Here is a 23,812-nt window from a genome sequence, read left to right as displayed (position 1 = left end):
GATGGGAAACAAATCTTTTATTATTGCCGGAAAGTGTTCAAACCAATAGGTTCCTTCCTCTGGCTGTGAGAATCTCGTGCTAGCTGCCACACACCCTCTTCTGACACTGGTTTCCTCTAGCCCTGATGTTTGTTAGCAGGGGTGGGGTGGTGGAAGCACTATGTCTTTTGTGTCCTCATCCCTCAATAACTACATAGGGACCTCTTCCTGTTTGTTCTTTGTGGAGCCTGGCAGTTTGGGGCCACTGACGCAAGTTTTGTCCTCTCTGCAGTTCAGAACTCCCCTTCTTTAATCTTGGCAGCAATGCCTACACACTTCCTGACCTAGGCTGCTTCTCTGATGGAAGGACAGGAGAACAAACAAGGGATCAAAGGGGTGGCATTAGCAGGGGTTGTGTTGGTGGGGGGAGGGGGTATCTTTGTGCAGGCTAGAAGTCCATTTGTCAAGCCTGAAGTCACAGTTTGACAGGATTGTTCTCATGGGGCATCCTCCTCAGATACAGAGCATTTCCTAGCAAGATGAACTTAAAGTACTTTTATTGTTACAGTAGTGCTTAGGGGCTATCAATATCAGAATTCCATCATGCTGGGTGCTGCGCAAATGTATACGAAATAACAGTCCCTATCCCAGAAAGCTGTTGAAGAAATCTTAGGGGGGGAGGACAAGGACAGTTTCGGGATGCTTTCTAAAGAATTACACTCTGCCCACTTGAGCAACCCTCTGCCATTATGTCCCTTTACATAGATAAGGGTAACCATTCTTACTGTGCCCAAATAGACTTGGATGCAGCCTAGGATCCAAACAATAATGAACAATGGGTGTGTCTACCTGTGCATTTACGCCGGCTTAAATTTACTGTACAGTAAGCAGGAATAAGCCAGCATCTACATGTTCAGGTATTAAAGGGCATTAACACTGTGTGTGGACTGACTTGGGACTAAAGTTAGTCCCAAATCAGTCCACACACACATAGCGTTACTGCGCAGTAAGGTGTCTACATGTGTGTTAGCATGCAGTAAGTAATCGGGTGTAAATTTGATACTTGCATGATGCAGGTATCTAATTTACACTCAAGTCGGTGTAAGTTGCCATATTTACTACGCAATACGGGCATGAGCGTGTAGATGTACACCCATACTGCGCAGTAATTTCACTTACTGTGCAATAAATGTGCATGTATAGATGTACCCAATGTGTCACTTTTGAGACACCATGGTGGGGGGTGTGAACCTTTCTAATCGGTTTGCTCCAACTGTTCTGTTAATGTGCATGTGGTGGATTCAGCAGTGTCTGTAGTCACTGAATGCTAGGACCAGCAGTGCTATAATATGCTTAGAGTTACTTGTCTTGGCAAAGACCATACACTTGAATGAAAACGTGTGCATGGACTCACAAGATACCTGCCCACTTGCACAGCAACCAGAAGGTATGGCATGAATGGCCCTAACACAGGAGAAAGAAACTGCATTGTGGTGCAAATGTATTACAATGGGAGTCCCTTGGTTGTAAAATTCAGAGCAGCAATTACATTTGTCAAGTCAGTCTCCTTTTTGCAGAAGTAGGAATACAGCTTAAATGCTTTAGGCTTTCAAAGTGTTTATAAACATAAAGCAATCTTTATAATATTCCTTGTGAGGGAGGAAAGGAAGCATCATTGTGTCCCTTTGTGCATCTTTACAGAACTCTTTTATGGGTTACTAAGCACAATAATATTTAGAATGATATATGATCTGAACTGGAGACTATATTTAACTGCTCTGCATGGGTTGCTATTCTGTTGCCCAAACTGAGGAGAGCTGTTTGGCCCAGATCCTGCTCATGTGCCTTGTAAGTGCAATCTTGTTAGCTTTGGGGATTTAGCTTTATTATTATTTACCAGGATTTTCTTCCTGATTTTGCCAATATGTTCTCAAATTGCCTTTATTTCCTTTCTTCTGCATTGAAACAGGGAAAAGAATATGAAGTATCAACTCCATTTTAAAAACAGTTCATATGTAGTCAAACAATATAACAGTAACAGAGCCAGAATTAGAATTTGACCAACTAGTTTCTCTTTATCTTAAGGAAACAGACTACACTGCTATTCTTAGTCAGTATACAACGTGTGAAATTACACTAGTGCAAAAGGGAGTGAGCAAATGCCAGTTAGAGAGAACACCTCGGCCCCTCCTCCTCATGGCCCCCACTGGTTCAGTGCTCTTGAGCTGAGAAACTTTCCCCGAGGCAATGGAAAGTGGTCAGTCCCAGTTTTGGACGTGTGCTGCGTGTGCATGTGTGTTTGTCTCAGAACTCAGTGACAATCCTGATGACTTCTTGAACTGGTGATGACAACACAGCTGTCTGGTCATGCTGCTAATTAACCCAAAAGCAGATCTTCTCCCCTCCCCTCACATGCCATGAATGAGATGTGAAAATGACGGGAAGACTTTTCCCGTGCCCTTTGGGGTGTCTGAGCATTGCAGCGATGACCCCAGATGAGCAGGACTGAAAGAGTGGCTGCGCAATGGCCCGTGCTCCTTTTTTAAAAGGGTTATTAAAATTCCACCTCTCTCTCCTCCCCCCCAGTTGTGTTACGGTGTTTGGAGTAAAGGCATTTAGGGGGACACAGCTGTGGGGTAACCTTCCCTCTCTTCGGCTGGAATGTTTGAGGCAGCTGTTATGGCTTCAAGCCTTGAGATTCCACCACTGCTTATTTGTGGCCTGATCCCACTACAGTTAAAGACATTGGAAAGATCCCCCTTGTTTTCAGTGGGAGCTTGATTGTATCCTTTAGGAAGCAGCATGCAGCTGAGCAGGGTGGTAGTGCTTAGCAAACAAAGAGGGAGTGGGAAGAAACTCATCACCTCACTGACTGGCTATGCATCCTTATGGGGTATCTACACTTTAAACTGCAGATATATCTGATCATCAGAAGACATTACCCTGCAAGGAGTGATCCACTCCCATTGCTAGCCTGATTGCAGCACCCCAACTAGCTGCTTTACCTCTACCCTACGCTGTAATGTGTCATTTAGATGCACTTTCAGGGGTGTACTACATTACATCAGGTCTCCTTTCATTCTGGGAGACCGCCTGGTTAGGGACAGACACGACATATAAATCAGTATGCATGATGGGAAACCAGTTCAAAGCTGTAACACAACAGAAGTTCAGTGCACATAAACCACTTTCAGAATGACTGAAATTGGTTTAAGATAAACCTGGATGGATGTAGTATCAGATTTAACTGATTTAGGTTAAATTGGTTTACTTCTGTCCCAGATCCCCTCTAGATTCATGTTAACTTACAGTTCCCCAGCATCCCAGGATGCTTTGCACCTCCCTGCAAATCACCCCTTGCAGGGTGGGCAGGCAAATCTTGTCTGCTGCAGCCAAACAGGGAGGCGTGCTCTACCGCCCCCCAGCTTTTGGCCTGGGCCACTGCAGGCATGCGGCTGCATTTCTGGAATCAAAAGTGAATGTCTGTTCACTTGCCTATATGTTCAATCTATGCAGTTTAGACTAACCTGCAGAGATTGAATTGATTCAGCCTTGGGCTTTTTGACTGTCTGTACTTAACCCTTGCTCAAATTGCATTTCAGATCACAAGAGGCAATGATTTGGGTGGTCCTCAGTTTTGAAAGCGACTCAGTGCCTACTATTTGAAGAGGTGTGGTATTTCCATCTCCTCTTCACTTGCCTAAGATTTGTAAATTCTCATCTGATTAGAAAACCAGAAAAAAATTGGGCTTGATTTTCCTCTTTCTTCCACCAGTTTCATTCACTGGCATTACTCCTGATTTACACGAGTGAAAGGAAAACCTGGCCAATTATCAGAGCTTATCAGAAAATGCAATTTCTGTCCTGAAAGAAATTCAGAATTTTAAATATCTGTTTATATTCTGAAATGGAGCAACATGTCAAAGTATTGATGTGTGCAGAACAAGATGTTTTACAAACATTGACTGTCTAAATGAAACATTTTGAAATGTCGATTCCAAGCACTGTTGATTTTGAAAGTCGGGTAGTTTTAAACCAACATTTAAACTTCAAGTCACATTAAGTAGAAATGCCAGTTCGGGATGAAATTTTCTGAATGGAAAAAACAAATGCTTTTGTTGAAGTTAATGATTTCCCCCCACAGAAAATTCTCACTTGGATGAAACCCCATATTTCTGACAGGAAGGACTTGTCAGGTGTGTTTCTATCAGTCCTATTCCTTATGGTCTAACAGTGATAGTCTCCTCCTTTGAAAACCTGCTGATTCTGAACAGGCAACAGCCCATGAAAGATTCCAGGTCTCCTTAAATCTCTCCAAACATTGAGAACTTTGTATAATACAAACACCTACTTCCACATGCCCTTGTCTGTTTCCAGTCCTTGGCAACGGGCATTTCACCTTGGTTTTGCTCCATTAGTGAAAAAACAACTCTGTCTCTGTGCTGCTGCCAATGGACTGAGACAAGGTATTTCCCCATCTGTTTTTGTTAGTTCCCTCTCTGCCAGTGTTTAAAATTTGCTTACACCTGTGAACCAGGTGCAAATTGCACCACAACCATGAAATGCTGGCTCCTGGGAGGGTACTTGGAATTCATTATTTTACTTAAATGATCCTGTCGCGGTCATGCCTCAGGAGATCCAGACAAGTAGGAAGCAGTCAAGCCTGGTTTGCTCCCTGGAAATAATTACCCTGGTCTGAAAACATTCAGAAAAGCAGTGCCCAGAAAACATCCGCATTCCCAAAACAATTAATGGGCCTTACACTATGCAAACTCAGTTGCCAAGGCTCAGTAATAGCTACTTATGGATTCACCAGGTCAGAATTTGGACTGTTTTAGGGGGGTGAGAAGACGTCAGCAATTGGAACAAGAATACAGAGCAGGATCATCGAAGTTAGACTATGGTGGAAGATCCAAGTGAAGAGCCAGACTGATGGCACTGATTGTGAAGTAAATCGCATGGTTTAGACTTGGATCTGTAAGTAGTTATTGTACAGAAAAGGGCAATAGTAATTTGTGAAAGGTGGATGTTGCATACAGTTTACTTTTGCTACCTTCTCTACTATTGTAAGTCTAGCTAAGAAGTTTCTCTCAATAATATTGTATTAGTAAGATATGGATGTGTATATATGAGAGCGTGCCACAGTAGTAACAGATAACTTCTACAAATATATTATTATTAGAATTACTTGGAATTTTTGACACAGAATTTTCCTGAAAAACCATACATGACAAAAGAGCTAGGTAGCCCTCTGTCTGGAATAAGTTTCTTAAGATTTTGGAAACCCGGACAACTGCATCTTTGACTAATCTTTCCTAGGACCTGTTAGCATTGTAGCTCTCCTTAGACCTGTTCATAAAACAGATATACAGCCTAGCTCAGCCCTCAGTGCTACAGTAATGTTCCACTTTGAAAGTTCTGTGTCTCGATAGCAGAAAGTTCCTAGCTCTCCATTCCCCCGTATATACTGTTTTATCTTAGAACATCTTCTTAGACATTTCAGGTGTTTTGATCAGCCTTGCCATGGAGAATTGAGCTGCACTTTGCATTTTCATTTTCAATTGATACTGAGAGCCTATAACTTACAATGGCACCCGGATGGTTCAAAATTAAGGAAAAGATACAGGTATGCTCCCAGTGGGGAAAGCCGGAGCGGCTCAACTGTGCAGGGGGAGGGAAGGAGGGGTGTGGTCACCTCCACCCCGGGTCGCTCATTACTCTTCCCCCCTCCCTCTCTTGACGTGGCTCCAGATGTGGCTCCCAGGGTGCGTACCTCTGGCCACTCCTGTTCTACTGACTTCAGTAGATACTGAACCCAGTACGAAGATCTCTAGGCATATACCTTTATGGTGGCCAGACTTCAGTGCAAAAAGACTTGTGCTATTTAATTATTTGTTCGTGAATTGTGGTTTGACTGCTGTCTCACCAATTAATAATGTAGCATATTCCTAAATTCCCCAGCCCTATCCACACATATAAAGAGTCATGGACATATTTATTGTCATGCTTAGTGCAACTGATAACTACCAGCTCTTAATTCAGAGCAGACTGGTAAGCCAAAGACGCAGGCTTCTCACAGGGAGAAGGTATGTTTGCATACAAGTTTAGCTTCTATGTAAAGCAGGCCTAGTACTAGGTTGTTTTCAGGTCCAAAGCAAATAGGAAAGCAAAGCAGCACATATAGGTCTGGTCCTGCTTAAATATATACATCTTTTTGGCTTGGACAGCTGGTTAGTCTATAAGTTTAGGCAGGTTTTGTAGTGCAGGAAGGAATTTGCAGGCCCACCTAGTATTCTTGAAATGTATACATGTTCTCAAACTGCATTTATTCTCTAGCTCGTACGTGCAAAAATGTGTGTAAAACATGTGATCAGTGGAGTCCGGTCTCCTCACAAAATGTTGGCACTGGTCCCAGCTGGGCGAGGTGCTTGAGAAGGGAGAGTCCTCTTGCACGTCAGAGACTCATAAGTATCCCAAGCAGGGAGCTGTCAACTCTATTTATAAAGGTTATACAGTTGCTTAGACTGCTTTGTCTAGCAGAAAATTCAGGCACTGCCATCCTGCAGGACTTCCCCCTCCTCACTGTAGATATCACTTGGACATCAGTGGCCGCCAGGTTTGGAGAAGTAGGAGAGGGTCAGATTTTGCTCAAAATTTTCCTATTAGCTGTTTGAAAAAATGGTGCATTGTATTTGCTAACCTGAGATAACTCGGGAAAGAGATGGAGTAATTCATGAAAAAGAGGTGACCTTTTCTCAGTGAGAAAAGCAAGGTATGAAAAAGCATTCACTATATTAGAGGGTAAAGACCCCAGAAATGGTGTGTGACTGCAGCACTGGTGGAGAGCAAGGAATGAAAATGGCATAGCTTAGCTCCCCTGCTCTGGTGCTGGTGAGCAGCATCTCTGTTCCTAGTTACACACATGAAAAAATTTTCTATCACACTTGTGCTGGGCTACAGACACTGACTGCAAGGCAGCCGGCTTACTCATTCACATCTCCCGTGTGGAAACAGTAACACAGCACAGCTTACCCCTGCATTGCTCAGTACTGTCAGAAATGAGTATGGTTACACTGCACAGTTTCATAGTAGGTAGGGTTGGAAGAGACCTGAGCAGATCATCTAGTCCGACCCCCTGCCATGGGAAGGAAAGGATGCTGGGGTCAAATGACCCCAGCTAGGTAGCTGTCTAGCCTCCTTTTGAAGACCCCCAGGGTAGGGGCAAGCACCACTTCCCCTGGAAGTCGGTTCCAGCTTGTGGCCGCCCTGACAGTGAAATAGTGCCTCCTGAACCTGGGCTTTTACGCGGTTTAGTTTTAGCCCCTTTACTGTTCTCACAGGTTTGAAGGTGCTTTAAATGTAAGCTGGCTCACCAGGCTGGCTTTGATCTCGGGCTGCACTTTGGTTAGGGCTAAAATTTGCCTACTTGGCAGTGAAACTGCAGGCAAGATAACTGAAGCACTGATAGTGCCCTTCCCCCAACAATTACAACTTTTGAGGCTGTGAACTGTGAGCTGGGCCACAGTTTCATGTCACAGGTCCCCATTTTGTACCCCATACGAAGTACTTTACTACTGTGATTTCAAGGGAACAAATTACCGCTCAGTGTGAGCATAGGTGGTGTTATGGAGCCTTCTGTGATAAATGGCTCTCCAATATATCCCTCTGTGCTTCTTAGTTGCCAAGCCACTCATTCACAACATTCAGCATCTACGCTGTGATCTGAAGAGATGTAAAACCAGTTTTGCCCATAACTTTTTCCTTAAGCGACATACAGAGAACGTGTTTCTTCCTCAGAAAGATTATGACCCAAACTGCACTTCTTTAGCAAATTCATCTTTCCGTATAAGCTTCAATTTGCTTTCCATATTCCTGCTCACTTGATGGGTCAGGAAACAATCAATGCCAGATGCGCATTCCAGTCAGGCAGTAAATGTTCCTGCAGCAATAAGCCCTGCGCACCAGCTCCTTGTTTCATTAAAACCACATGTGGTTTCCATTTGTCCCTAATTGGTCTCTCCTCGGCTTTGCCATACTCTCTCTAAATGGAACGTGGAGACCTAACTATTCAAGAGAGATGTGAGAAAACACAGCCTATTTGTCACAGAGTGACTTCCACCCTTCCAGGATGTGCTGTCCTGCTCCCACTAATGATTCCAGAATCAGAGGAGAGGCTACAGCTCAACCCCTAGAGTTCACAGGAACCAAGATCAAGCCATAGAGGTGCATCGGGATAAGCCCTGTCCCAATCAGTTTCAGGTCAAGCGTGCATAATTTTTAACCCAATATCAGAATTGGCTCTGGAAGCATTGGCTTTGCCATCCAGCCTGCCCACTGTCACTAGCCTCTGCTGAAAGGAAATAGTTTCCTCTTTGGCAATGACTAGTGGAATGAAATGAGCGAACAGTCAACCCCACCGAGTGTCCCATGGAGAGGTGATGGCACCTTTCAGCTGGAACCTATTCATGCATCACCATCTTCTACACACCCTGTTTTCACCCTTGCATTAATTCTGCTGCTTGCCTTCTGCACTCTGTCCCCAAGCTGTACCCCAAAGCAGCTAAGAAAGAGAGAAAGGATGGGAGGACGGATGAAGGAAAGGAAAGGAAAGACTGCAGATATGCTTTCAGGGCTTTTTTTTTTTTTTTTTTTGCTGAAGGCCTCTAGGCTGGAAGCATGCTTGTCTTTCAGCCCACACCAGGCCTTAGCTCACACGTATTTGGTTAAATCAATAGCCAGCCCCAAATGCTTTGCTGACACAAGCTGTGAATCTAAACTAATGACACGTGTGGAATTCTTACGACTCAAACGGCTACGTTGCATGCTTTCCAGTGAGGCGCTCCGTCCTGCCTGTCCTCTCTTGAGGCGAGCCAGTAACAATGGACCCCACATGTTTTCCCAAGACTTGTAATTCCTTTAGTTTTGCTGTGTGTGTGTTCTGCAAGGTGTTTCCTGAAACCAGTCTCTTGGCAAAAAACAACCCACATGCACACAAAGAGTAAAGATTCACGTTACAAATTGTTAGAAATCTTTCTGTTTAAAACAATAGTAGCAACAGCTGATAGGAAGCAGAGGGGCTAAGCTGCACATTATGGGCTAGATAAAGAGAGAATAGTAAGGGTGCAATTAAAAGCATTTTAGAAGCCTTCAGCTGGACTGTTTATGGGGACCTGAACACCACGTCTAGATGGGAGGCTGCTAAATCTTTTCTAACAGAAGCTTCTCTTCTCTCTGTCTCAGTCTTATAGATAAGTTTCAAAAGGGACCATACCTAGGCCTCAGGAGTGTGAGGTATACAACTGCAACAAGGAACATACAACTGTTAGTAGTGCAGGAAGTTTAAAAACAATATCCAATTAATTGACTATAAACTGTTCCTTTTACACCCTGGCTTTTCACATTTTCAACACACAACAGCTAACACTAAAATTGAGGTCATCAGATGTCATGTGGCCTTTGTGATGAGGGCTCTCCCAGGTACTAAACCAGTGCAAATAACAGCGTGTCATCCCATTGTGGTACATGGGGGAGCCCCCCATCACAACCACAGTCCTTTCATTTATGGTCTACAACTTAGCTACTTAAATTCTTGGTCTTGTATTCCCAGGTTGGAAAGCCCTGTCAGTACAGCTCACAACTAATTGAAACCACACGATGCTTGATACTACTGTAGCTTCTCTGTGAAGAAGTCCATTGCCCCAATCACTTCTGCATTGTAGGAAGCCAAGGCATTATAGGCAATGGAACAAACAGTCCTTTAGTGTTAGGGAAATTTGCAGAATAAAAGGACATGACAAACCTAGTTAATATTTAGCAGCAAGAGATTTATCATCAACTGCAGTTGGTCAGGGCTGGTTCAAACAACTCTGGGACCCTGATGAAGCCACTTAGTCCCCCCACTCCCCACCTCCCCCTGCTTTCAAATTCCAAGAGATGCAATGCATCCATCTCTTTCAAGCTACCCCAAGCAGCCCTGCCATATGCCAGATGGGGGAAGGTTTTGGAGTCATTGGAGGCAGGCCAGAAGGGAATGCATTAAATCTGCTTGAATAATGGGAAAGGGAGAGCATCAGGGGGTTCCCCCCTGCCACACCTCGTGTTTCTATCAGACTTTCATGTGTGTCAGAATTTTCCATTCAGCTCTGGCATGTGCACAGGAGGGGAGGTTCCTGGGCATTTTTCCCAAGTTAGCTCCAGTCCCCTCCAGAGATCTGGCAGCATGCACCACCTTTTGCCCCGCACTGGGTGGTGCTCTGGCATATGACAAATACCTCACCCATATCAATCTAAAGGATGGGACCGTTCTCAGCAAAACACTCCTTTGCAGTGCTGGCATCAATCTCTGATCTAGCTCCATGGTTAAGGTTGTCACAGTGAGGAGCTGCTAGTGGAGTCCTGCATGGAGTCAGAGCTCTTTAGACTACTGGAAATTAAATTGTAATGCTTGCATGGCATCCCTCTGACTTCAGTTCCCACCAGGAATGTGCTGTGGGTTACAGCAAAGAGTAAGGCATGTATATGAATGCCGTGGCTCTGTCCTGTACTTTTACTTGGCTGCAGCACCCCAAACAAGTGCATGGGAGTAGAATCATGACAACTAGTCAGAAAGTGTCTTTCCTCCATGCTGAGGGAAGAAACTGCAGTCTTCATCTCCCATGGCACCAGAAAAAAATCCAGAAGTTTCAAAAGTAATGCTGGGTGTCCAATTTGAGATGCCCAATTTTTAAGAAGGCAGGTGCTAAACCAGGGGCAGGCAACGTCTGGCCCATGGCCTGGATCGGGCGCACAGCGGACTCCATTTCCAAGCAGCCCCTGCCCCCATCATGGTGGCCAGTTTCCATGGGGACCCCAGGAGTGACATGGCTGCCAGGGTTTCCATGGAGGCTGGCCCCAGCAGTGCTGGCTGGGCATGTGGCAGGCCAGGGAACTGCTCTGGGGCTGGGATTCTGTGGCGGTGACAGCATAGTCTGGAGCTGGGGCAGAGCTGTGATCTGCTGCCCGCACACCCCTGGCAGGGACGTGCAGGCAGTGGATTGCAACTCTGCCCCGGCTCCTGATCACACTCACTGCTGCAAGATCCCAGCCCGGCCTTGGAGCAGCTCCCTGCCCAGCCATGTGCCCTGTCAGTGCTGCTGCCAGCTGAATCTGCTATTTTTCCCACCCCTGTGCTAAACACTGCTTCTGGCAGCTTGCGCACAGTGTCAGAGGGACAAGAGAACAAGTTTTGGGCCTCTAGTTCCCTAGGCCCGCAGGAGCAGAGAGCACAGGGTTGTTAGGTTGGTGGGTCAGTATCGTTAGCCTCACAGCCTCTTTTGCCCCTTCAGGGGGCTATCTTATGGTACTCAGGTGCAGCTTGGCTAGCAGAGGCTAATTCCAAAGAGAATGGCTTGACTGATGCACTGTGGTGGATTTGGCTGGAAAGGATTTGGTGTTGTAAGAAGAGATTCTCCTCTGATCTCCCTCCTCCTGCACAAACCCTCCCAACATACAAAGCTGTGAAGAATCCTCTCATTTTAATTCACATGGTGTGTGGTTCTTTGGAGCAGGTGATTTTTACTGATGCAGACAGCTTCCAGCAAAAGAACCAAGAGGCTTTTCCCTTCTCTTGCCGAGTGTTCACTATATTTAACTTTGAATTCTGCTTTGCTGTGAAGATAGTGGGGTGTGTGGGTTCATGACTGCTTCTTGCCTCTTGTCCAAGGGAAGCCCCCATCACACACTTGCCTGTCTCATAACCACATAGCAAAAGAGGCAATTTTAAGGAAGTCTCTCAAGAGACTGCATAAAACTAAGCAAGAGAGCCTTGCCAGAGAGTCACAATTGGCTCATAGTTCTGGTCTTCTATGACTAAAGAAGCCAACAATGTTGGGGTAATTACTAACAGATCAGCCCGAGGGGTGGGGAAAGGAATGCAGCTCATGAGACGGGGAGAGGGAGACACACAGAGGGAGTCTGTTCTAAGGACAGAGCAGCCGAGAAGGATTGTCAGTGTCTGCCTAGTGACAGAAAGCTGTGTAAATGGCTCCTGCTTGGGGGGTCCTGGCAGTGCCGTAGCATGCCAGATCTTGCAAGGTACTAGGTTACAGGCTAGAGGTGTAGACAACTGCTTTGGTATTGCAGGATGCACCAAGTGGTGGGTTCTCAGTGAACCCTCCCACACACATGTGAACAGAAAGATGATTTCATGAGAGCAAGCTGAAAGGGAAGGCTGCAAATCCCTTCCATACAAAGCCTTAGTTAATTACAGCAACAGGCAAACACAGTCCCTATTGTGGCCCATAGGCTGGGTTAAAAGGCACTTTTGATCCTTGGGGTTCCACAAGACCAGTATTTAGGATGCTCCTTGAAGGCTATTGTTCTCTTGGAGGCAAATAAGGTTTTGCCTGGCCACAGTTCTGTCCTGGTCACATTGCTGCTCCCACGTCCTTTGCTTTCACTGCCTTTGTGGGTGAAAGACATCAGATATATTCATCCCCTATTACCATACTAAGCTATATCCATGCCCAGAACATACATGTGGGTAACTGCATCCTCTCATAGATTTAACTCCCTATTCCCTGGCTTGAGTTCAGACTTCTCTTCTCCCTTTGCTTTAAATGACACTCCCAAGTGGCAGCTCCCTGCTAGCCTCCGTTTTTCTTATCACCATTTTCTCTCACAGGACTGATTGCTCAGCAGGGTGTTTTTTTGCACTTTCTATATTACAGCGACTGGGAATAGGATTTATTTCCTTCCTCTCTTTACCTATAAATTACCCTGCGTTCTCAGTTCTTTAGAAGCAGAAAGAGTTTCCCTTTGGAGAACCATAGAATCATAGAAAATGAGGGTTGGAAGGGACCTCAAGAGGTCATCTAATCCAACTCCCTACTCAAAGCAGGACCATCCTCAACTAGATCATCCCAGCCAAGACTTTGTATAGCCAGGTCTTAAAAACCTTCAAGGATGGAGAGTCCACAACCTCTCTGGGTAATCTGTTCCACTGCTTCACTACCCTTCTAGTGAGAAAGTTCTTCCTAATTTCTAACCTAAACTTCCCTGCTGCAACTGAGAACAGTCTAGCTCCATCCTTTTTGGACCTATCCTTAAGGTAGTTGAAGGCTGCTATTAAACACCCTCTCGGTTTTCTCTTCTCTAGACAAAATAAGCCCAGTTCCCTCAGCCTTTCTTTATAAGTCACGTGCCCCAGCCCCCTAACCATTTTCATTGCCCTTTGCTGGACTCTCTCCAATTTGTCCACATCCTTTCTGTAGTGCAGGGCCCAAAACTGGACACAGTACTCCAGATGTGGCCTCACCAGTGCTGAATAGAGGGGAATAATCACTTCCCTTGACCTGCTAGCAATGTACTCCTACCAATGCAGCCAAGTATGGTGTTAGCCTTCTTGGCATCAAGGGCACACTTTTGACTCTTATTCAGCTTACTGTTTGCTGTAACCCCCAGGTCTCTTTCTGCAGAGCTGCTGCCCAGCCAGTCAGCCCCCAGCTTGTACCAGTGCATGGGATTGTTCTGTCGTAAGTGCAGGACTTTGCACTTGTCCTTGTTGAACTTCATGAGATTTCTTTTGGCCCAATCCTCCAATTTGTCTAGGTCTTTCTGAATCCTACTCCTACCCTCTAGCATATCTACTGCTCCCTCAGCTTGGTGTAATCTGCAAACTTGCTGAGGGTGCACTATATGCTATCTTCCAGGTTGTTGATGAAGATATTGAACAAAACCGGCCCCAGGACCCACCCCTGGGGCACTCCTCTTGATATTAGCTGCCAACCAGACATTGAGCCATTGACTACTACCCTCTAAGCCTGATGATACAGCCAATTTTCTATCCATTCAACCAACACATACTTCCTTAGCTTGCCTACATGAATGTTGTGGGAGACCACAGCAAAAGCCTTGTGAAAATCAAGGTATACCGCATCCACTGGTCTCCCTGCATCCACAGGGTCAGTCATCTTATCATAGAAGGCACGCAAGGTTGGTCAGGCATGACTTGCCCTTGGTGAATCTATGCTGATGATTCCTAATCACCTTCTTCTCCTTCAAGTGCTTACAAATGGGTTCCTTGAGGATACACTCCATTATTTTTCCAGTGATTGAGCTGAGGTTGACCGGTCTGTAGTTCCCTAGATCCTCCCTCTTTCCTTTCTTAAATATGGCCAGTATACTTGCCCTTTTTTAATCGTCTGGGACCTCTCCCAATTGCCATGAGTTTTCTAAGATGATGGCTAATGGCTCCACAATCATATCAGCCAACTCTCAGCACCCTCGGGTGCATCCTGTCTGGCCCCATGTCCTGGTTTTCTAAACAGTTTCTAATCTGTTTTTTCATCACAGTTGGCTGCTCACCTTCTCCCCAAACTGTGTTGCCAGGTGCTGTAGTCTAGGAGCTGACCTTGCCTGTGAAGACTGAGGTGAAAAGGGCATTGAGCACTTCAGCTGCATCCTCTGTCACTAGGTTGTCTCCTCCATTCAGTAAAGGACCCACACTTTCCCTGATCTTCCTCTTGTTACTGACACAGTTGTAGAAACCCTTCTTATTATCCTTCATATCTCTTGCTAGCTTCAACTCCAGTTGCGTTTTGGCCTTCCTGACTTCATCCCTGTATGCCCAAGCAATTCTCTTATACTCCTCCCTAGTTGTTTGTCCAAGTTTCCACTTATAAGCTTCCTTTTTATGATTTAGCTTATTAAAGAGTTCCCTGCTAAGCCAAGCTAGTCTTTTGCCATGCTTGTTAGTCTTCTTACACATTGGGATGGTTTGTTCCTGCACTCTCAGTAAGGCTTCTTTAAAGTACACCTGGCTCTCCTGGATGCCTCTCCCCCTCAGACTTGCTTCCCAGGGGATCCTGTCCATGAGTTCCCTGAACAAGTCAAAGTCTGCTTTTCTGAAGTCCAGGGTCCTACTCTCCTTCCTTCTTTTCCTCAGGATCCTGAACTCAATCATCCTGTGGTCACTGCTGCCCAAGTTACTATCTACTATTACATTCCCACCAATTCTTCCCTGTTTGTGAGCAGCAGGGCAAGAAGAGCATGTCCCCTAGTTGGCTTCTCCAGCACTTGCACCAGGCAGTTGTCCCCAATGCTCTCCAAAAACTTCCTGGATTGCTTGTGCACTGCTGTATTGCCCTCCCAAGAGATGTCAGGGTGATTGAAATCCTCCATGAGAACCACAGCCTGTGATTGGGAAACTTTAGCTAGCTGTTTGAAGAAAGCGTGTTGCTTTCCACCACTTACTCCTGGTCTGGTAGTCTATAGCAGACCCCCACCATGACATCACCCTTGTTCTCCCCTCTGACTAACCCAGAGACTCTCAACAGGCCTAGCTCCAGCTTCATACTGGAGCTCTGAGCAATCATAGGGCTTTTTTACATATAGTGCAACTCCTCCTCCTCTTCCTCTTCCCTTCCAGCTGTCCTTCCTGAACAGGTTATACGTATCCATGACAGTGCTCATGGATGCACTGCGACAGTCATGTGAGCTCCCACCAAGTCTCTGTTATTCCACTTACATCATAGTGCCGTGACTGCGAGGACTTCCAATTCTTTCTGCTCGTTTCCCAGGCTCCGTGCATTCATGTACAGACACCTGAGGTAACTAGCTGATTGCCCTGATTTCTCAGGAAGAATGAGAACACCTTCCCTGTTGCCCACTCCTGTTTGCTCTTCCTCCAGGTCACCCACTTCCCCACTTACCTCAGGGCTTTTGTCTCCATCCCCCAGCGAACCTAGTTTAAAGCCCTCATTAGGTTAGCAAGCCTGTCTGTGAAGATGCTCTTCCCTCTCTTAATCGGGTGGATCTCATCTCTTCCTAGCAATCCTTCTTCTTGGAACATCATTCCATGGTCAAAGAAGCCTAAGCCCTGCTGGTGACACCACCTGCACAGCTATGCAGGATGCGCCCACTCCTGCCTGAGCCCTTTTCCTTGACTAGAAGGATCAAGGAGCCCCACCTGAGACCCTGTCCCCTTCACCCTTGCACCCAGAGTCCTGTAGTCACTTTTGATCTGCTCATGATCTCCTCTGGAAGTATCATTGGTTCCCACATGGATGAGCAGCACAAGGTAGTAGTCAGAGGGCCAGATGAGTCTCAGTAATCCATCTGTGACATCTTGGATCCAGGCCCCAGGTGAGCAGCAGACTTCCTGGGGCAACAGCTCAGGCCGGCAGATGGACACCTCTGTCCTCTGCAGAAGGGAGCCTCCAACCATCATCATCTGTGGTGGTGGTCTAAATCCTTCCCACCTTGGGGAGGCCTGTCCTGTCCTCCTCCACCAATGGAACGTGCTTTTCCCCCTCTGTTGCTAGGGCTCCATATCTGTTCTCCAGATGAATTGCTGCAGGCGGAGATGAAGATTTCTGTTTGCTGCCAGAGGTCACAAGCTTCCAGCTTCCACCTTCCTAGGAGTCCATGTCCTCTCCCTTCTCTAGTGCTGCCTCTGCAAGTGCTTCCTCCACAGTCCCAGAGGTCTCCCTCCAGCATTGACTCGATGAACTCAGGGCGGAGGATGCTTCAGAGCCTCACCACCTCCTCCTGTAGCTCTCTTGCCCGCTCCCTGAGAGACACCATCAGGCAGTACCGCTCACATTGTAGGCACCCTAACCCTAACCCCCACCTGGCTGTCACTGGAGAGAACTTGCAAGCCGCAGCCCCCATAGTGCTAAACCTGGACCTGGCTTCAATGGTGAGCGGTCCTGTCTGGACAGAAACCTCACAGGTGCAAGCAGAGGAAATGGCAGTGGTTTTAGCATTGCGACGTCCTCCAGCCATTTCCCTGGATCTCTTAATCTGTCTCCTCTCTCTTACTGCCCTTCTTGCAAGAACACCTTCCCTAGCAAATCTGCCTGGAAGCTGACCTGCTTACTGATCCTTGTCCCCCCGAAGAGGTCCCTTTTCCCCTGCTTCCCTCATACCAAGCTGAAAGGTTGCCTCCTCAAAGGGTTGGGGGGGGGGGGGGCAAACTGACTTGTGAACTGACCAGTGAACTGCCTGCAAACTCCTTGCCCTGTTTGCTACCCCTGTTCGCTCACTCCCAGGTTATTCCTTTTATACTCTGCTGGATTTGGACTGGCTCAGCTCCCTTGTTAGGGCTTTTGTCAGGCACAGGCAGCAGTCACTCAGCTAGCAAGTCTCAGCTTCTCAGAGCACGTGCCTTCACCAGAACCTCCTGCTTAAGAATTCCCAAATCACACACTCATAAATGGACTCCTTGATACCCAAATGCAAAGCCTGCTGTTTGCTATCTTTGTCAGCTTTTGGTTGCAAATGAAGTGGGTTTGGGTTAATGTCAGTCCTTACGGGGTGTTTGTCTCTCTTTAAAATCTCTTTTTGTTTCTGACAACTAGAAGAGTTCTTCAGATGTCAGCAACCCAGGTGGCAATGAGTTCTGCAGATCAACAGTAATGGAGCATTTAAAATGCTGGTTACTTTTGTATGCGTACCACTTCCCTCTGACTAATGTAATGACAGATTTGTGATAATGTCATCATCTAGTGGCAGGTCTGTAAAGAAAAGATCCAGGCTTTAATATTACTACCCACAAATGGAAATTCCACTTGAACTGCAGCAATAGTGGGTTTTTGTTTTTCAAATGGGAACAAGAGCTGCTATATTTGTGCAGGCTAACTGGTGCTTATATGTATATGACAGACCTACTATATCATACTGCCTCCCCAGCTTTGCAAATGATGTTAGCCTTAATCTCACCCTTGGCCACTTCTGCCATGAAAGTTTTCTCCTGTTCTTGCACAGTGCTCTTTAAGAAGGGGATATTCACTGATCCAATCTGATTTGCAGGACTTGTGTTTTCTGGTTCCCATCCCACTGGCTCTAGAAAATGGCCAATTTATAAGTCAAATAACACCTGACTAGAGTTGATTCACACTTATTTAATTGAAGAGAAGAAAGAATATTTGGAGCCTTTCTACATCTTTCCGATTTTGCTTCCCTGGATCCTACTTAGGATCCAGTGTCCATTCAAGTCAAGGGAAAGTTTTGGTCACTTCCTTTGGCCAGAAACTGTGCACAGTGCCTACCACATTGCAGATGCTAATAAACTATAAATAATGAGCTGTGATGGAGATACTTGCAGGCCACTAGGCACATGGCTAGCCAGTGCTATCAGCTCTGTGCTTTCCCAAGTGCTAAATTTACCCAAATAAAACCCCCCCGCAAAGGACAAAGATAAGTAAACTCTGGTATATTTTTGGCATTCACAATGTAGGCAACTCCACAGTCCTAGGAGACAGCAGGGGTGTTTTAAACCATGGGTTCGGCCACATTTTCCAGTGGCGGGGAGCAGTGTTTGGAATTACTCAAGTTGGATGAGAAACAGGCAGACATTAGGTTCCAAGCTGTCATTGCTGCTTCTCCCCACAGCTCAGCTGCAGCATGGAATAGAGACAGCCCCGGCTCTGCTGGAGCCTGCGCTGCCTGGCTGCAGCATGGCAGGGGCAGAACTCCCCCTCTGTTGGAGGCCCAGACAGCTGACTGTGGCAGGGCACAGGGAGAGACCCCTGACACCAAATGCCATAGAAGCCATGGCTCCATGAGCTGGATCCAAAGGGTCTGAGGGTCAAATCCAGCACATTGCTGACCCTGATTTTAAACCATTCATTCAGAAGCACAACTAAATGGTTCTCTCCCTGAATACTCTTCGTTCTTTGTTTTTTTTTAAATTAACATCACATTTTTTGAGCATTGGCCCACTGCGTTCTTTTTAAGCCGTAGCGTGACTGTTCTGCTTATCTTATTGAAGATTTATAGCCCCATCTAATTTAGCTTTACATAAATAATTATGAATTGCTCATGAGACCTTGCCAACCGCTCCAATCCCACAAAGTGACCCAACCTGAAACCCCAAAGTACTGAGAAACATTCATCTCAGAGTATTTTTATAGGCACCACTTCAAAGGAACTGTGGTTTAAAAATATGCAGCTATTTTGGTGACCACTTGTGTGGGATAAAGTTTCCCATCAGTAATAGCAGGGCTGTAACAGGACTCCAGGGAGGAGGAGAGAACTTGGGGGAATGTTCATGGCACCTTTTGCTGGTTAGTGTGCACCGTGTTGATAAAATAGGAGTCTCCACGAGTAAATGTGCTTCCTTAGGTAATTCAGACTAAGTTTGCAGCAGAAATGCTGCAGAGTTTGGGTTCTACAGGAGAAGACACCTTCAAACATGCATTGGGAAAATAGACATCATATGTTTCATTTTTAAGTTTTCCACTCTGTGGCATGTTCTGTATCCTCTGCCCAGGTGTGAAGGGGTGCCTTGCAATACGTTTGGTGGATTGCAACATGAGAGGGGAAGGAAAGGATTTCTCTTTCATGAGGCTGAATAGAGGACATAAACTTCACCACCACTAGGAGCCTGAATTCTGGGAGGACTCATTGCATGCTCTTACACAGGAGGGTGTATGGGCTGGCTAGCCTCAGGGGATACACGCTGATGTAACTGTAAGGCTGAAGGAGCAACTGCAGAGCAGCCCCATTCGCATCCAGGAGCATTCCCTCTCATCCTGCCTATCTTGCAGTTACCAGTCTGACCCTGGGGGCAGGATTTTAGCCTCCAGGACATATGGATAGACTTAAATTAGAGCAGCATCTGTTTCCTGGCAAACAGGTTTGTTTTCCCCTTCTGTGTGCTTGGGGAGGAGAATTAGACTGACTTGGAGTTTGCAGGCTGATCAGGTTCTCCAGCAGAAGGGCAGGAAACTCTATGTAAGATTTGCTGCTTGGGTGACAGAAGGAGGCTGGCTGCTTTGGAGTAAGGATGACTTGACCCATTCACTGGAGGGCTGAAGTGGTAGCTCTGACAGGGGAGCTCTGGGGTTGCAGTGACACTGTTGCTGTCTGACCATCCTGGGGAATAACCACCTTAAGAACAACGGAAAGGAGGCACGAAAGACCGTTTAGTTAGCAGACCACTCTGCCTGCTCACAACTGTGGCATTAGTTGAAAATAGGCCCTTTTTTCATTGGCTTGTAAAGATCCAAGCTCTGAATTCTCTAGTTCATTGGTAAATGTGTTGACTGCTATAAAAAACAAAGCCAGCATGTTATGAAATCTTCATGCTGCTCTAAATGCTTTTTTGTTAAGCCACGGCCAAGGGGACAGGCAAGTATGTGAAGAAAAATGATGTTCACTTATTTTGTCAGAACCTAAGAATTTGTCTGTCATCTTTACATTTAAACATGTTATCAGCTTGGAATCACAGCTTTCCATCTTCCCCTTCTGACACGGCATATCTTTCCCTTGTTTTCAAGGTCTCCTCAGTAACTATTTCAGTCTTCTTTGGAAAACATTAATTTCTTGTCCTTACCCACAATACCTTAATACCCAGCAGAACCTGACCTGGCCCTCTCTTGTTCATTCCCATTACTGGACACAAATACTATCTCTGATGTTAGGTGAAATTCTTTCTGCCCGGCGTTTATTCTAATGAAAACTTTTGGTGTACTCTGATTTTTTGAGGGTTCACAGAAAAAAATGGATGGAATTAGCAAACAACCTAACTAACAATATTCAGCATTCTCAAGGGCAGAGGTTGGCAACCCTTTGCCGCTGTGGGCCACCACTTGCAACTCTGAACCCTGCTGCAGGCTGATGATCTTCCCCCCCGAGAGTACCCAAGCCACCTGTGCTTACCCTTGCCACTGATTCTAGTGGCGAAGAACAATGGAAAGAGTTACATTTGGTGGTATCCTAGGAACCGAGCAGGGAGAGTGGAGCCATCAACAGATGTTATGGAGGGAACAGACAGAACAAGTCAGGTGATAGGACCCTGGGGATGCCCCCTCCCCTTCACAGGCTGGGTATGGCCCAATCCCTGCTCAAGGGCATTTTTCACCAAATTTGTAATACTTACCAAAGCAGGGTGGGAGGGGGTCGTATCTAAATCTGATCTATAACTACTGAATGATTTCAAATAATACAATTTTTTCCCCTATGAGTCCATCTTATTGTAGCATTACAAGTGTAATGCAAGAAATCACAAGATCACAAGAAAGCAAACAAATGTTTGCAAAAAAGATGCATAAATAAAACCTAATCTCCAAACTTAACAGACAGGGTTTGTCCCTGGCACTTTTATTCAGCACTGCTGGTACCTCCATAGCCATATCTTGCTTGACAAGAGTCTGGCTCTCATGCTGATGTTAACAAAAAGGTCCTTGAAACAGAATAGAGAGAGAAGTTCTCAAGTCTTTCTTGGTGCAACACAGTGAAAGATTATTTGTGTTTGTCTTTCAGTTAAATTGACCTTTTCCCCCTCTACTTCCAGCCTGTTTCTGATACTGGAGAACAGTCTTGACACCACTTGAGACACAAAAACTTTCTAAATGCCAGGCCATGCCTGACTTTACGCTGTCCGCACACGTGTTGCACTGAGAAGCTCTTTCAAACTCATGCCTAAATTTTGCATTGACTGTCAACCCCATGAAGTGTCGTTCAGACCTCTGGGGGGCGTGTATAGGACTTAAAATCAGAGCAAACGTTTCTAGTGCCTGTGCTGGAAATCACAGCATATTTCAGTTGTCAAGAATCCTCTTTTTTTTCTTTTCTTTTTTCACTGAGAATGGGTTATAACTAGCACAGTCTGAGTCAGAGATTGCTTCAGTGGGGAAAGATGTAGCATTCCCACTCAGACTTCAGAGGCATGTCTCTTCATAACTTAATAGACCTGGAAGCTGTTAAGATTTGTCATAAAACAGCTTACATTTCAAAATTCCATTAACATTCTTCCACCCACCATGATTGTGCCTTTAAATCCCCAACTTGGTCAAGGGGATTGTGCCTCTTAGCAAAATAACAATTTCAGTTTTTGTTTAAAAAAAACATGTGTGGAATCCACACATTGAATGGAATATAGATAAAAGGGTGTGTTGAATTTCTCTGAAGGGAGTAAACCCTCTCCCAGTCCAATGAGTCAATACCAGACCTTTAGCAAGGTCAAGAGAAATGCAGTATTTATGAGGCTGGTTTTGGCTACCGGCATATCAGAAACCTGAGAACATCGGGCCAGCTTTTTGGCTGGTATAAATCAGTGTAGCTTCATTGTCTTCAAAGGACTTATGTTGATGCACACCAGCTGTAGAGCTGGTACAGTGTCTCTTCCTCAGACACTGTAGAATGTCCAAAAAAGGAAACTATTTAAGAAAATATGTCAAAATCTTCACTCCCTTTGTGAAAATGTTGTGTTCTTGGGATTATTTAAGTATAGCTGAAGCACTTTAAATGGCTCTCTATAAAGGAAGGCTTATTGTACTGAAAATGAAAACTTTTCCATAGGCTTTAGCTGGACTTGTCTTAATGCTAAAGTGATTATTGCAGTGGTTCTCAATATTTTTTTACAATCAAGACACTCCTCATTAGACTCAGGGATCCCTTCAGCCAACTCTTAGCTTTCACTTGTGTTTTGTCTATGGAAAATTAACAGAGCAATTCTGCTGTTGCAAAGAACTAAGAGAAACCACAACCAGTCAGACTGCTTTGGACACCATGGATTCCTACTTGAAATCTCTAGGTTTATCTTTTGAATCTTGTGTAGCTGTTTGCATACCTAACAGTGCTAATACTGCACAGCTCCCCATGGCACCCTTAAAAGGATCGCCCAGCACCCTGTTTGAAAATCATTGCATTATTGATTGTGATAAGAGTTGGGGTTTGAGGTTTTTGGGTGGGGGCGGAGTTGAGGAGACAAAGTTGTATTCTTTCTATTTCCTAGGATTGAGCCTTTCCAATCTCATTTTGTGCTGCTGTAGTAAAGGTTAAACCACTTCTGTTGCTTGGATAATATGTTGGGGAGGAGCAAGCTTTAGCTGAGTAATACCAGCTAGCCTCTCTTTCTGTCTAATCTTTGCTCTCTTGCTGAGAACTGAGGGTGACCTGTAAACCTTTTCCAAAAGGAAAATAAAAAGATAGGGGAGATGCAATGGGAGTTATTTGCCAAATGTGTGAAATATTGAAGAGCTGGAGGACATTTCAGTATAGGTAACTGTGAACCAACTTAAAGACCCACAGAACTGATTTCAGGACCTTGGTGTTGCTCTCCATCACTATGGGGACTTATGGTGGCATTGTTCTGTGATGTTTTAGACAACAGTAACTCCAGTTGAGACAGAACACTTATGGGAAGCCAGAATAATGTCAATATTAGTACACATGAAAAATGTACTGCATTGGGATCCTATGGATTCAAGCCTGCAACAGGGTTCCTAATATTTGTACAATCAAAGAGCATCATACTAAGGCTTTACACTTGTTGGGAGATCCAGGAGTGGAGTACATTTCTACTTTTATATCATAAATACACTTAGAAAAGCAAAGTTACTTGCTGAATGCCCTTCTGTCACTCTCCCTAATTAAAGCATTCAGAAAGAACATCCTACTAGGTCCAGTGTAAAGATTTTGCACCACTCAGGTCCCAGTTAAGCTCTGTTTTGATGATTGAAATGGGACCTTCCTGCAGTAGCGTAACTAGGGTGGGGAGACCAGGGCAGCTGTCCTAAGTGCCCACTTGGGGGACGGTGCGAAAAATAGCAGCTGCTACCACAGCAGCCCAATTACACTGATAGAATAGTAGCAGTCAGAAGTTGCCACCTCCCCTGTGTGTCCCCCTACCCTGGACACCCAGCTGCTTTGTTACACCTCTACCTTACAGCGGTAGCCCTCAGCTCATACTTGCCCTGTGTACAGGGTAGATTCACCTCACTAAAGACCTCCGCCATTATTTCTTTATCCTGGATCTCCAGGCAGCTTGCTTCCCAACTCTCTTTGTAAGAGAGCAAAATGAAAACCGGGTATTAAACACTTTACACAGCTATAGACTCTGGACCCA

The 23,812-nt window shown here is 45.5% G+C and overlaps 2 protein-coding genes across 3 annotated transcripts in view; one reads left to right on the top strand and one right to left on the bottom strand.

The window, feature by feature from the left end:
• The window catches only part of SYN3 (synapsin III), a 377,511-nt gene that overhangs the window by 154,951 nt on the left and 198,748 nt on the right, over positions 1-23,812 (bottom strand). The gene's annotated exons all lie outside the window — the stretch shown is intronic.
• The window catches only part of TIMP3 (TIMP metallopeptidase inhibitor 3), a 57,185-nt gene that overhangs the window by 17,005 nt on the left and 16,368 nt on the right, over positions 1-23,812 (top strand). The gene's annotated exons all lie outside the window — the stretch shown is intronic.

This window comes from Alligator mississippiensis, chromosome 4 (assembly GCF_030867095.1).
Source record: "Alligator mississippiensis isolate rAllMis1 chromosome 4, rAllMis1, whole genome shotgun sequence".
Classification (NCBI taxonomy): domain Eukaryota; kingdom Metazoa; phylum Chordata; order Crocodylia; family Alligatoridae; genus Alligator; species Alligator mississippiensis.
Note: the sequence above shows the minus strand (reverse complement) of the source record. Positions and strands in the feature narration are given on the sequence as shown.